Consider the following 13,513-nt stretch of genomic DNA (forward strand, 5'->3'; position numbering starts at 1 on the left):
GTCCCATAATGTATGCTAAGAGAGATTAACTTGTAATACTATATCACATTTCATTTGGCTTATATCAAAGTCTTCACTTTGATAATCCCATCACGACTAAATCGTGATTCTTTGAACTCTTGGAACTTCTTCAAAGATTTATTTATTTACCTTATTAAGTGAACACATTAGCATCAACTTAAATCGTTGGTAAAAGAAAATGATCAACCTATTTTGGATCAATGATTTACAACCTCGATTTCCTTTTCAACAAAAAGGCACGAGACATCTTTCTTTGAATACAAGATACGTACATACCATAAGATCTAATGGTTTCAAGAGTATTCGATAACTCTTTGCGTTCATCATTCCAGAATCTAAGGTTCAATCTTGGGTTACCAATTTGAGTCTTGCATCATCTACATGATATATCATTCTAGTTTGGTTTAGAATATAATCACCTTGATAATGGGCTAGCCATACATCAAATCATGGTGTATAGGGTCACAAAAGTGAAACCTCTTTTGTATCTTAACAAAATTATATTCTTATTAAGGGTCCATGTGCTTAATATTCCTAATTAAGGTACAACTTTAAACCCAAAACTAGATTGAGTATACAATGACTCTATCTCTCGACATTATTTGATGCTAGTCATCATATTCTAATCATCCTATGTATCGCATACAATGATGAAAACCTCCACTGGTTTCTAATATTGACGAAGTAGTACTAGCAAAATTTATGTTAATCAAATAAACATTTAAAGAAGAAGGTCCCATTAGATGTCCCACAACTAACTTGTTGAATCTTCAATAATTTGGGGTAGTTTCCTTTCTAGCGTCCAACAATTAAGACAATGAAAACTTTATCGGCCGGGATTGATAGGTTTAGTATCGTTATTCTCAATAACTTTACTTTTAACATTACCTTATATCAATTCCATTCTAATTTCACTTCCTTAAACCTCACCCTTTTCTTAACGGTTTAAGAGAATGCTCCCACTAATTTCAATGAGTCTTTGCTAAGAGAAGCAAAATTGAAATTCATGAAGACTACTCTTCATTCGTTTGTTTAGTCTTAAAACTTTCATTGAAGTGGTTGCGGTATTTTGGTCAATTTTGATTTCCAACAAATCTAGTTACCAAAATGATGTAACGTTTCAAAGTACTTAACTCAATTAAGCATATGAGAAACAATTTATTGTAAGTAGATATGTTAGTCAAGAATCAAATACCCTTTTGATCACGAATAACTTTTATCTATACTCTTCACAAGAGATCCTTTCAATGGATAATACGAGGTTTTTAGAAGAAAATTCAAATTTTGTCTTTCGTTACGATGTTTTAATGGAGATTTGAATTAAAATCGAAATGATATTGTAGATAATTTGAGGTAAAGAAATAGAACAAAATGATAACGGAATAGTGGAAAACTTAACATTTATCGTTTTATTAATACTTGTAAATAACAAGTAAAGCATTTACATAGTGACCTCTACCCAACTATGATAAATGATTCCAAGTTCCAAATTCATATTAACTTGGGCATCGGTAAAGCCGAATACAACCCTCATCAATATAACTCGGTGGATTAACTCTTTAATCGATTCTACTTTTAGAACTCTTGGTCGATAAAATTACATTAATTTTTATCTTTAGCCCGAAACACATCCGGCAACCGTCGAGAATACTTTCGTTGAGTTCAACCCAAATTTCGAATAAATGTGTCCATGATCCAAATTTACATCAACTTGGGCATCGGTAAAGCCGAATACAACCCTCATCTTTATAAATTCGGTGGGTAGACATTTATCACCCACTTCCCCTACGTAACAAGGTTTGTACCCCGGTAAAGCCGTGTGCACTCCCTCACGAAATAGGTTTTCATGGTTTCTACTTTTTGGTAAGGCTAAGTCTCAATTGTTTATTTTAGCGAGAGGTCATGTCAATTTATTATCTATCACGTTTTAAGTGAACTAAAGCGGTGAACTACGATAATTGTAATTGACACGGTCGATAAACTCGATAAAATGATAATGCATGTTTTAGTTATGGCGATTTAGCGATGCATGCAACATATAAATAAAATGCAAAGCATAAAAATAAATCCTAGTATGGCCTTCCTAAAATAGTAAATCTAATAAACTATTACAAATTCGGAAACCAACTCCTTTGGTCCCTTGAACTTCGGTATTGGCACGCATTTTAAAGCAACAATTTCTTTGATGGATCGCCTTCTCGAGTGGCACCGTCTTCAAAGTACTCCGGAATAAATAAATTACATAATAAATTACATAATTTTCTATTATACATTTGTAATTAAAATAAAATAAATCTATTAAATTACAAAACGGTGATACGAGATGACAATAAATTACAACCGAATCGATATTCCCATACATTTCGGGTAATATCAATTAAAACTAAGACCATACTAAGTAAAATTACATAATTCAAAAATGACATAAAATTAAAATATGACAATCATAAATAAAATGTAGCATTATAATATGTATGAACATGCCCAATTTAAGCTAAATCGCCTTTAAGGAGCCAATATCGTATATTAATCGGTTTTTACGGATTTGCGTGATTTAACCTTTTAAAAATCACAATAATTACATAAATTCATATTTATGTACAAGTTAATTACCCTAACCAACTTAGGACTCAAAATTAGTCTCCACTAACATATTGACAATAATTAACTTATATTTCTTAATATTGTTCATAAATGGACTCAAAATACAAAATTTTGCCATAAACTTCAAATTAAATCATAAAAATTCAAATAATTTCAAAATTTGAAATTTAAACTCATGAACATTCTGGAAAAATACCATGACACTCATAATGCTCAAAAACATAGGTTAAAAATTTCGAAAATTTATCGAGAAAAACAATGTTGAGATTTATCGGATTTAACAATTATTACCATAAAAATATGAGAAAAATTATCTTTATTAACTTTTCACTTTTAGATCTTAAATATATGATAAAATGAAACATGTGACGTTTTTCTTTAGTCATGAAGTATGTTTTAGCAATTTTTACTAATTAAAGTCACTATTTATGTGATTTTTCATCAAAAATTCATAAATCATGCATAAAGACTTCATTATAGCCAAATATTTTACACACATCTTGTAAAAGTGCATGTGACAACATACTAAATTTCTATGACCAGATTCGAAATATAAATCATATTAACCTATTTTCCCATTTAAATACGATTTTAACTTGAAAAATCCATATTTCGAGCATAACAACTCATTTTATTATGAAGATTTGCAGGCGATCAGTAGATAATATATGTGAAAACATATCCAAAAACCACTGGAAAAATCGAAGTTTAGCTATTTTTAGTCCAAAAATGACATTTTTATCATAAAAATCACATTTTAATGCCATTATTATATAAAATGAACAATAAAATCCATAAATAAACCAAAATATCCTAAAAAAATTTTAGGACAAGAAACTTTAACATGAATAATAAATTTCGTGATATATCATAATAAACACAAATTTATAAGTTTTGTTTGTTAATCTTATAACTCGGAAAAACAATAACCGATTTGCATTCAAACAACCTATGGCTCATGATACCGCTTGTTTGAAATCATTAATCTCATTAATTTTACATATTCATATATGTTAGAAATTATTTAGTCATAAAATAAATTGTAGATCTTATGCATGCAAACATAAATAGAAGTAAAGAAGAAATCATTTTCCTTACTATGTGATTTCGGTTTTATGGGCACCAACAAGATCTCCTTCTTGTTAGTTCTTGAGCATTCCAAATAATGGTTGAACAAAGATTCAAGTATAGGATCTCTCCCAAAAGTGAATACCCAAGGAAACCTCTCAATAACAAATATTATTATGATCTAGTAATAATAAAAGTCTAACTTAAAATTTGACACAAAATAATTTGTATTGCTCTTGAATATTTCGGTCAAGAGGAATAATTTTTGAGGTTTTTACTTCTCTAAGTTTCTCCAAAATGTATAGAGAATATTTTTCTTACTCTAGGAAAAATAATAGGTAAAGATAGAATGAAAAATAGAGAAAAACTCTCTATGTTTTCTTATTCAAAAACCGGTGGGGAGGGGTCCAAAATACCCAATGCATGAGCTTGTGTTCTTATCAAGATCAACTAGGCATGCAAGGCTATATTAGGTGGTAATGATTATGTTTTCCACTTAAAATAAAAACACAACATAAACCTAATACACCCTCTTATTTTTCGGCACACTTAATAAAATGGGTAGTCCATTTTATTTTGTCATTTGTCAATTGTGACAAAATGTGACATGTTACTTGACATGTGAAATTGTAATGTATTTTTAACATATTAAAAATCAACATACTCAAAAAATATGTCATATACAAAATTGACTCGTAAGTCGTAATTACTTGTGCCAAAAGGGTTTATGAAATTATAAATTACAACGTCTTGTATTTATAATAAATCATTCATTCAATTACAATTGTTTCGTAAACAATAATTTTATCTAAGTAATAAACAATTCGATTACTTAGACCGTGTCTCATTTAATCAGATTACAATAAGACACGTTAACTTTACTCACAAAATCATCCGTCAATTTTAAGCAATTTAATTAACTCGTATCGGCATACGATTAATTAAATAATCAATTAAGAGTATTTCCCTATAGGTATGACCTAAGGGGATCAACTGATCACCACCGTCGCACGACAGTAATGTCAAACTCTAGTCAGCCAATCATTACCGATATGTGTGGACCAGTTGACTGTAAAATATTACATCTTACATGTATTCTTAAAATGAGATTTAAATATGTGATCATCATGATCGACAATTGTGATCGCATTATTGTCGGAGGACACATATTCCAACAAGAACTGCATCTCCAGCTGAGTCCTCATCATTCCATAACTCCCACAATAGGCATATTGATGCCTAACCATTTCTTTAGGAGCACCCAATATTTAGCACTGAAAGAACACTCATACGACAAGTGCATGTGGTCTTCCTGCTGAACCATACACATTTCACATCTAGTATCAGTGATAATGCCAAACTTGAATAGTCTGTCTTTGGTCAAAAGCCTCTGTTGGATGGCTAGCCACCCTATAAATGAATGTTTAGGGACATTGAGCCTACTCCAAATTAGAGGATATAAAGGAATCTTTAGTTGGTCACCCTGCAACAATTTATATCCACTTGACACTGAATAATTGTCCAGATCAGTACACCATTCCGCAGTCCTTAAGCCTGATTACATTTGATCCTTAACCTGGCATATCTTTCTCCATATCCAACTAGTATTACTTGTTGGGTGATTAGATACCCACTCCTGATCCTTTATATATATGTGACTGACCCAGTTAATCCACAGATGATCAGCCTTATTCACCAGTCACCAAACATATTTGCCTATCATAGCCATGTTCCATACCCTAAAATTAATAATTCCTAGTCCCCCATGTCTCTTGTCCCTGCAGACTTCATCCCAAGACACAGGAGGAGATTTGTGGTACTAGTCTAACCCATTCCACAGATAATTCCATTGCGATGGACACATAGCCCGTAGCAAATAAAATCGTGCGACGGACCTTGCGAAGGTTCCCTAATTCTACAATGGACCTGCGACGGAAATTCCGTAGCAGCCAAATCTCCCAAACCGCCAATATATCTGACATGGCGGGAACGCCTGCGACGGAAATTCCGTCGCAATAATAAAATAATAATAACGTTTGCGACGGAAATTCCGTCGCTACAATAAAATATTATTTTTTCCTGCGACGGAATTTCCGTCGCAGACTTTTTTTAATGCCTGGCTTTACAGCTCACTGGGCAAAATATTATTTTAATATTTCCGTCGCAGGTTTTTTTTATACACAGGTTTTTCACCCGTCTCCCCGCTATCTCTCCTCAATTATTTTCTACCCAAATATTTTAAAAAATCCCCAAAAAATCGCCGACCACTACTCATACCACCACCAGCTCTTTGACTACCACCACTCCGACCACCACCCCACTCCGACCATCTCTTTCCTCTCCCCCCTCTCATTTATTCTTTCCCTTTTCCCCTTTCCCGTTTCCCTTTTCCCTTCTCCCTTTTCTCCCTCCGCCCCCTGTCGCCGCCGCCGCTGCTGCCGTGCTCCTCCCTCCTCTTACTTCCTTGTCTCACTTAATTAATAATTTAGGATATTTAGGATTATTAGGGGAGTTTAGTTTAGTTAAAAGCCAATTTATGATGTTCAAACCAATTTTAGTATGCTTACTCTACTTTTGCTTAGTTTTATATGGTTTATTAGTAAGCATTAAGTTTGTTTTGATAAGTTGTGTACATTTACTTATGAATTAAATTGTGTCGTGTGTATTTTTTTACAAATATTAATTCATCCTATGCTTGTGTTGTCGTGAAATCATAATGTTTTGTATCTGTGATTGTTAATATATTTTTGACCTAGTACCCATTCAGGGATTACACATTAGGTGTAATTCTTGAATAGTCCCCGTTTTGGGACTGTCTTTGAATCTTTTATGCCATTTAGGTGGTAAATACTCATTTTTTTCTTGATTGTTATGAGATAAAATTTGGTTGACATTTCCTTTAATGTTCTCCGAATACATATGTAGAGTGAGAATTCATTCTAAATAATGTATTTGGAGAACTGTAAAGAAGTGCTGCCGAATTTTTGTCTCATTACAATCAAGAAAAAAATGGGTATTTACTAATGGTATGAAAGATTCAAAGATGGGTTTAGGTTGGAGAGATAAGGACCCCAATACATAATGTATTTTTTTGCAGGATGTTGTTGTTGTTGTTGTTGGTGGTGGTGGTGGTGGTGGTGGTGGTGGTGGTGGTAGTGGCGGTGTTGTTGTTGTCGTCCTAAGAATATGGATATGAATTTTGTTACCATTTTTATTAATAATTGTTATTTACCAATATATATGTAGATTTGCAATGAAGAGATTAGAATGAAATTGGATGTATGAAAGATTGGATTCCAATAAATAATTAAGGAAGGCATTCGTAATAGGGGTTTATAAATTCATTGATTATGTTAAGCAACAAGACGAATTCATTAGAAGTAAAGAAATTAGGTGTCCATGTACTAAGTGCAAAAATAAGAAGTATTTAGTTGAACAAGAAGTACGAAAACACCTTGGTCTAAAGGGTTTTTGTGACAACTATGATGATAGGGTGTGTCACGGAGAGAAATTCCCCGTTGAGGAAGAGGAAATGGCAATGCCCTCTGACAATCCTTATAGGGATATGGTAGAGGATGCGTTGCGCGATAGCATTGATCAAATTAGGGAAGAAGCTCTTAATGTCGAGGTGGTTGATGAATCTCCAAATCCCAATGTATTAGCCTTTTTTCAAATGTTAAAACATGCCGAGCAACCTGTCTACGAGGGATGTCGACTCTCATTGCTACAGTCTGCTGCAAGGCTTGTCACTCTGAAATGTGAATTCAACTTAGCCCATAGACGTGTAGATGGTTTCACGTCACTTATGGGAGACCTTCTTCCTCAAAATCATATTTTGATGCGTAACTTCTATGAAACCAAAAATGTTCTCAAAGCTCTTCAACTTCCTCATGAAAAGATAGATGCATGTTTTAATGGATGTATGCTTTTTTGGATGGACGACGCTCTTCTTGACAAGTGTAGAAAATGTGGTGGAGCTAGGTATAAAAGTGCAAAGAATGCAAATGGCAAAAGGGTCCCTGAAAATTTCTTAAATTATTTCCCAATAGGTCCACGTTTGCAACGAATTTATGCCACAAAACACCTCATGCGTTGACATTATGAAAACCCCCGTGTTAGTGGGACAATGTCTCATCCAAGTGACAGTGAGGCTTGGAAACATTTTGATCACCTTCATCCTTCTTTTGCATCTGAGCCTCGGAATGTTAGACTTGGACTTTGCACCGATGGTTTCTCAGCTTTTGGTCCATTCGGGAAGTTGTATTCATGCTGGCCGGTGATGCTTACTCCTTACAATTTACCACCTTGGATATGCATGAAAAGGCAATTTATGTTCTTAACATTAATTATTCCCGGACCAAAGAGACCCAAACAAAACCTTGACGTCTATTTACAACCTCTAATTTACGAGTTGAAGCAATTGTGGGACACGAGATTGTTTACATATGACGTGTCTAGGAAACAAAACATCGACTTAAGAGTCGCACTCCTATGGACGATCAACGACTTTCCTGCTTATGGCATGTTATCGGGTTGGTCAACTTGTAACACCTCCTCATACCAAGGTACCTTACCAGGACTACCCTAGCAAGAAAGGCTGTTACCATCTCGGTTGCCCGATGTTAGTACATATCAAAAGCAACTGTCCCAAACACATTTATTAAAATACTATAAATGTATAAAGGTTATAGAGTTCCAAAAACCAATAAAAGTGAATCCGAATGCTAACAACTACAAAATTATATGCTAAGACTCATGATGGTGACACTACATCTGGCGTGATGACTCTCCCATGACCGCCCCAAGCTCACCAAATGCAATACCTGTCATAGCATGCTCACCATCCCCGAATGGATCACCGCAGATTTCATAAAACAACAACGGGGTCAGTACTGCTCAATCAAAATAAGACAAAAGCACAAGGTAACCAACTCATCATCTTCCTCTGAACTGTCGTCCCAACAAACTGGACTTCGGCACTTCCGGCCATACAAAGCCTCAAAAGGTGCCATCCCGATACTGGTATGGTAACTCTTGTTATACGAAAACTCAATCAAATCAAACCTGTCCTCCAAGCTACCCCCAAACTCCATGGCACATGCTCTCAACATGTCCTTCAGGGTCTTGATAGTCCTCTCAGTCTGACCATCAGTTGCAGGATGAAAAGCTGTGCTCATCTTCAAGGTAGTACCCATCAACTCCTGCAATTCCTGCCAAAACTTGGATATAAACCTCGCATCACGGTCAGACACTATATCCTTAGGTATGCCATGTAACCGAACCACATGCCTTCTATAACCCAAGGCCAGCTGCATCTTGGACCAGGTATCTTTCATAGGGACAAAATGAGCTGACTTTGTCAACCGATCAACAATTACCCAGATCATGTTATTATCTTGCTGTGACCTAGGTAACCCAACCACGAAGTCCATAAATATCGACTCCCACTTCCACTTAGGTACTTCCAAGGATTGAATCTTACCTTGTGGTCTCCGCTGCTCACCCTTGACCCTCTGACAGGTCAAACACCTAGCCACGAATTCAGCTACATCCCTCTTCATGTTTGGCCACCAGAAAGTCTTCTTAAGATCTTTATAAAGCTTATCACCACTTGGGTGAACCGAATAAGGAGTGCAATGAGCCTCTGTTAGGATCACTCTCCTCAAATCTGCATCCTTAGAGACACACCATCTCCCATCAAAACGAACACTCCCATCTGTGTGGATAGAAAACCTGGAAACTATGCCACTCTCCACTCTAGACTTCCACTCTTGGATCTTAAGATCAAGCTCTTGCTTACTCTTGATGTTCTCATACAAATCCGGCTCGATCATCAAATATCCGATGGCATCCTCTTTCCTTATTATAAAGATCCCCATCTTAGACATCTCATCCCTTAGCTACAGCAAAGACATGGCTGTACATAGCGAATAAACGCTCTTCCTACTCAGGGCATCTGCAACAACATTAGCCTTACCCTCATGATAGATGATCTACATATCATAATCCCCGATCAGCTCCATCCATCGTCTCTGTCGCATATTAAGCTCATTCTGGGTGTAGATATACTTCAGACTCTTATGATCTGAAAACACCTTAAAGGTTGCCCCATAAAGGTAGTGCCTCCAAATCTTAAGAGCAAAAACAACTGCACCCAGTTCTAGATCATGAGTAGGGTATTTCTCCTCATATGGCTTCAGCTGCCTCGAAGCATAAGTTATAACCTTCCATTCTTGCATCAAAAAATAACCCAGACCATTCTTTGAAGCATCGGTATATACTTCAAAGTTCTCACATCCCTCTGGCAAAGCTAGAATAGGAGCTGTGGTCAAACGTTCCTTTAAGGTCTGGAACGCTGTCTCACAACTCTCATTCCAAACAAATCTGGTCTCTTTCCTCATCAAAGCAGTCATAGGCCGTGCTATGGTAGAAAAGTCTTTCACGAACCTCCTGTAGTAGCCTGCAAGGCCCAAGAAACTCCGAACCTCAGCAACACTCTTCGGTGATTCCCACTTGGTCACAGCCTCAATTTTGCTAGGATCCACGGACACTCCTTTCTTAGATATGACATGACCCAGAAAAGCCACTTCTTCTAACCAGAACTCACACTTTGATAACTTAGCACAAAGCTGGTTCTCTCTCAGATTCTGCAAAATGATCCTCATGTGCTCCTGGTGTTCTTCCTTAGTCTTAGAGTAGACTAAAATGTCGTCAATGAAGACCACCACGAACTTATCCAAAAACGGACTGAAAATCTGGTTCATCAAATCCATGAAAGCTGCTGGTGCATTGGTCAAACCAAAAGGCATCACCACGTACTCATAGTGACCATAACGGGACCGGAAAGCCGTCTTTGGAATATCCTCATCTGTTATCCTCAATTGGTGATAACCTGACCTCAAATCGATCTTGGAAAACACACCTGCTCCACTCAGTTGATCAAACAAGTCATCAATCCTAGGCAAAGGATACTTGTTCTTCACTGTGACACGATTAAGCTCCCTTTAGTCGATACATAACCTCATGATCCCATCTTTATTTTTCACAAACAACACTGGAGCTCCACAAGGTGACACACTTGGCCGGATATAACCCTTGTCTAACAGCTCATGCAACTGTTTCTTCAACTCAGCTAGCTCTTTAGGTGCCATACGATATGGTGCTTTAGATATAGGACCTGTTCCTGGTTTAAGCTCCACATTGAAGTCAACATCTCTCTTTGGTAGAAACTTCGGTATCTCTTCAGGAAAAACATCATCAAACTCTCCCACCACAGGTATATCAGCAGCTGTCTGCGGCTCTACTCGACGATCTCTTACTTGACAAATAATCAAAGGACACTTCTTCCTCAAGCATGACTTTAAGGTCATCGCAGCTATGAACTTACACTTAGGTCTCACAACAAACCTTTTGTAAGACACCCTTATACCCTTGGGACCCCTTAAAGACACTTTCTTTTGCCGACAATCTATCTTGGCATCATACTTACCCAACCAATCCATCCCGACAATCACCTCAAACCAATCCATAGGAAACTCTAGCAAGTCTACCGGTAAATCTACCCCTCCAACTAGCATAGATACTCCCTTGTACAACTTAACACATGACACGGACTCCCCAGAAGGTATAAACACATCATCCTGTACCAACTCAAACTCCCCCAAGCCCATAGACAAAGCATGACTCCTAGACACAAAAGAATGTGTTGCCCCCGAGTCAAACAAAACAAAAGACGGTACATTATGAACAAGAAAGGTACCGGTAACTACATGTGCATCATTCTGCGCTTCCTGCTTATCCATCATGAAGAGCTTCCCGCTGCTTTTCTGGCCTCCCCCTTGAACCGAAGCGTTAGAAGTACTCGGCTTGGCTGCTGAATCTTGGGTGACACTGTTGTTCGGGTGCTGATAAGATCCTCCACTGTTGCAGTTAAAACCGCCATTGTTGCTATGTCCACCCCGATTACCCCATGACCCACCCTGCCGGTTGCTAGCAAAGCTCTGACTCGGACCCTGTGAGAAGTTCCTTTGAAAAGCTCCAGAGCCTACTCCAGTCCTGGCACTCGTGCAATCACGTCTCTTGTGGCCTATGCCACCACAGTTGAAGCAAGAAAGGTTGGAGTTGTCACTCACACTCCGACCACCACCTCTACCCCAACCTCGGGATCCCCCAGAGAAACCAGCCCCACCAGAAAAAGCCTTGGCATGATTGAAGTTGCCCTTCTTGTTACCCGACTGATTGTTGTTTCCACTATCAGCCTCTCTCTTCTCAGCAGCAGTGCTCTCTGTAGCTTCCTTTGAGAGATCTACCAACCTCTCAGCTTGACCAGCCCTTAGGTACACATCCTTAAGATCAATGATGACTCCTGCTGGCAAACGGTTCATGATCTTAGCTGACAAACCTATCTCAAAGCGAAGAGCCAAACCCCTCTGCCCTAGCTGCATGTCCTCAGCATAACGAGACAACTCAAGGAACCGGTGATAGTACTCGGTGACTGTCATATCATCGGTCATAGTGAAGGAATCAAACTCAGATCTCAACTTGTGATGGATATGCTCCGGCACAAACTGCTCTCTCATAGCACTCTTCAAACCCGACCATGGTATAGCCCCTAAACCCTCAGCTTGGTAGTAAGCTCTGGCGTCCTCTTTGACATTTTGCCACCACACAGAGGCCTTGCCCCTTAGGTAGTACACTACCTGCTCAAGTATCATATCTTGCGGACACTTGACTACCTCCATGAGACTTTCCATCTCACGATGCCAATTCTCGAGCAACTTAGGTTCCCCAACGCCCTCATAGGTAGGTGGGTTGAAGCGGGTGATGCTGATGCTAAGTTGGGTAGCATCCACAGGTTTCTCGCCCCCTTTCCCACATTCTTGAGAGCTTCAAGAAGAGCCTCTTGTTGCTCGATCATACGAGCAATCTCATCTATGGTCATCTCAGAAGCTTGAATTTGCGCGGCAGTTCTTTTTGGCGGCATTTTGAGCTGATAAGAAGGAAGGAAACATAAGCACAAAAGCCTACGGCTCAAAATGTAATGACCCTCCGCCAAATAAGCACTCGGCCGAGTATGCAGCAATACTCGGTCGAGTAAGGACTACTCGGTCGAGTATCACTGATACTCGGTCGATTAATCCACTCCAGTAGCCAACGTCAAATTCACACGAAACATACTCGGCCGAGTATGCCCTACTCGGTCGAGTACACCTAAGTACTCGGTCGAGTAAACACATCCATTAGCCATTGCTACTCACCGCCAAATAGCACTCGGTCGAGTGCCTAGTTACTCGGCCGAGTACCCCCTACTCAGTCGAGTACCTGCCCTACTCGGCCGAGTCATGCCAAAACGAGCAAAAAACAATAAGGAATACTTCCTATCATGCTTTCTACCCAAAAATCAAACACATTACGTTATAAATCTGAATGCCACGTAGTAAACGCGTAACATGCCAATCATTTTCATACCAAAACCGTTACGAATGATGTCACATAACAATTCCATCACGCCTTTTACCAATTTCAATATCCTTCTCAATTTCATACATTACACCTCCTACCACATATTCCAAGCATCCGATTTCAACATATTACACACATATATTAAACGAACACACAACACATTCCCCCCGTGACCGGCTTGAGTTCGTGAGGGCCATAATGCGACTCCGGGACGTCTCCCGAGTCCTTGCGCTAGCTCCAAACAACTCTTCTCGGGTTTATTTTATTTAGAATCCCTAAGTTCACTGGGTTCATTTGTTTTTGGTGCCGGAATCGTCGGCTCTGATACAACTTTGTAACACCCATCATACCAAGGTAC

Source organism: Silene latifolia, chromosome 4, assembly GCF_048544455.1.
Source record: "Silene latifolia isolate original U9 population chromosome 4, ASM4854445v1, whole genome shotgun sequence".
NCBI lineage: Eukaryota > Viridiplantae > Streptophyta > Magnoliopsida > Caryophyllales > Caryophyllaceae > Silene > Silene latifolia.